Raw genomic sequence first — 2,828 nt, forward strand, 5'->3', positions numbered from 1 at the left:
TAATTAATAGTCATTGGGTGACCAAATTGTTCCAGGAATTTACTGTGCTACCCATTGTAACTATTGTTCTATCTCAGCATACTTGTATTTATTGCTTCCATTTTCTGCTGATTCATACCCTTCCATCTCCTGCATTTGGTTTCTGAAATTTCCTTTGCTTTCTTTCTTCTTAAAGCGTTCTTTTGATTTTTACCAGCAGACATTTTCTTGCCAAAAAAATGATGTTTTCATGTCTTCACTACCCTTGAACTTTCTGCTGCATTTGGAACTGTCCTAGTTTCTTCCTGTTCTCTAACTACCCTTTTTCTTTTTTCTTAAACAATTTCTATTATTTTAGCCTTTTCTTGCTCTCTGACTTTCATACATATGTCTCATACCTAACCCTTTGGTCATTGAGCTTATAAACACTATTGCTTCAATTATCACCTCTGAGATGGTGATCGGCAAGTCTCCATCTCCATATGTCCCCTCCGGTTAAAAATTGGCCCCCATAGCATTTCCATTTGGATGACCTTACTGTAAATTCAAATACAGTATTTGAAAATGACCTCCTCATCTTTTCTTTAGGTTAGCTCTCCTTCCCCAGTACTGAATTTCTTTTCTTTCACCATTGGTTCAGCTTGCCTCATCACAAACCATAGCATCCTTTTTCTTTACATATCAATTCTAGTAGCCTTGGACAGCAACAAACAGTTAAGCTCTTGACTTTTACCCAAAAGTTTGGAGATTCAAACCAACCAAGAGACACCTTAGGGACAGACCTTGTGATCTGCTTCCGAAAGGTCACAGCCTTAAAAACTTAATGAAGCAGTTCTACTCTGCATATATTGGGTTGCCATGAGTCAAAATCAACTCTGTGGCAACCAACTACAACACTGGTACCAGAATATAAACTCCAGAAGAGTACAGACTTTGTTTTGTTCAACGATGAAAGCCCAACTCCTAGAAGAGTGCCTAGCAAAATAGACTTTGACAAAATGAGAATTCCTGGTGTGATGCACTGGAGCGCAAGGTCGGTGGTTTCAAACCCATCAACCATTCCTTGGAAACCCTATACAGGGATGTGACGAATAGGAATTGACTCAAGGCACTTAACAACAACATGCAATGTTAGTATATCTCTGATTGGTACATAAATTTTGGATTTAAGACCTAAGCCATATACACACTTCAAAGAAAAACTCTCTCTTTACTTCCACAGACTGGACTGTAACCAGCAACTTCCATCCACCCCACCCCCACTTGGACTTCCACTTGGGTCAGACGTTTCACATATGGTGTCAACACAAACACCACCAAACGCCTGGGCTAGTAGTCGCCACAAGTCGGCCCCCCATAGAGATTCCAGAGAGCTGCACCGCCCTAGGAGCCATGTTGAGGAGCTGCGCCTGCGCACACTTCGGTCCTGCGTGGTCCTCCGGAAGCGGCTTCAGCACCCGCTGAAGTCATTGTCTTCTGAGGAAGTCACTCTGAAGGACCAGGCTCTCCGAAGCCCAGCTAGCGCAAGGACATTAGGCTCCTCTTTGACCAGTTCATGAAGAAATGTGAAAATGGCTTCTGGGGATGTTTGCCTTCATGTAAACGTTTATCTAAGAATTCAAGTCATACAAACATTCAGGAGTTAAAAACCCACTTTTCTGGTTTAATGTCTACGAAAGAAGAACTAATGTCACAAGCCAAGCTCTTCACCAGAAGCTTTGAGGGTGGGATGGGGTTTGAACATGTGATGTTCCACAATGAAGATGAGAAAAGAATGGTTTGCTTGTTTTAAGGAGGCCCTTACCTACAAGGAACACCTGGATACCTCCACAGAGGTGCCATTGCGACAGTGATTGACTTAACTATTGGGATGAATGCGATGCTAGCTGGGGGCGTTGTCATGACTGCCAATCTCAACATCAATTTTGAAAGGCATATCCCCCTTTGTTCTGTTGCTGTGATAAATAGCCAACTTGAAAAAGTATAAGGAAGGAAATATTTTGCTTCCTGTAATGTTCCAAGTGTTGATGAGAAGGCCCTCCACATAGAGGGAACAGCTTTATTTGTAAAGTTGGAGCCTGGTAAAAGTTTGACATAAAAGAGCCCCTGGTGAATTACACACCATTCTGTAGAAGGTTCTTCCTCCACTCCTCCTCTTCTCACCCACTGCCATGTCCCCTTAGGGAGAAGCCTGCTATTACCAGCCCTCCCAAACAGCCCCAGAAACTGTTCCCACATGCTAAAGTTTTGACGTACTCGGGCCCACTGTTAAAACAACAGCAACTTTTGTGTCTCCTTCGGATAAGTGTCCAGTTCTCCTGATAATTTGAATGAACTGCTTAAGGTTGTACCAGTCTGGAGAAAAAAATCATTAAAACTTACCACCAAGTTGAGCATGCTAAAAAGAAGGAATAAATATGTGGTTGAATGTAAAAAAAAAAAAAAAAAAAAAAAGATTGAAATTCTTTAACTTTCATTAGTATCCAAATTACACACACACACACACAACAGAATCTGAGTTTTAGTATAACCTTGATATCCTAGTAAAATAGGAATGATAACAATGCCCACCACATAGGTTATGGGCATGCTATTGTTCTTAGGTGCTGTCGAGTTGGTTCCGACACATAGTGGCCCTATATACAAAAGAACAAAACACTGCCACATCTTGCACTATCCTCACAATTGTTGTTACGTTTGAGTCCATTTTTGCTGCCGCTATGTCAGTCCATCTGGTTGAGGATCTTCTGCTTTTCCACTAACCCTCTACTTAACCAATCATGATGTCCTACTCCAGGGATGAGTCCAGGGACTGACCACATAGCCTAAGTATGAAAGACAAAGTCTCA

General features: G+C 41.7%; 1 pseudogene; it reads left to right on the forward strand.

The window, feature by feature from the left end:
• The first annotated feature begins 1,274 nt into the window (after window positions 1–1,274).
• Window positions 1,275–2,077, forward strand: LOC102816274 (annotated as a pseudogene).
• The last annotated feature ends 751 nt before the right edge of the window (window positions 2,078–2,828 follow it).

The sequence above is a fragment of the Chrysochloris asiatica genome, unplaced genomic scaffold (assembly GCF_000296735.1).
Source record: "Chrysochloris asiatica unplaced genomic scaffold, ChrAsi1.0 scaffold00169, whole genome shotgun sequence".
Classification (NCBI taxonomy): Eukaryota; Metazoa; Chordata; class Mammalia; order Afrosoricida; family Chrysochloridae; genus Chrysochloris; species Chrysochloris asiatica.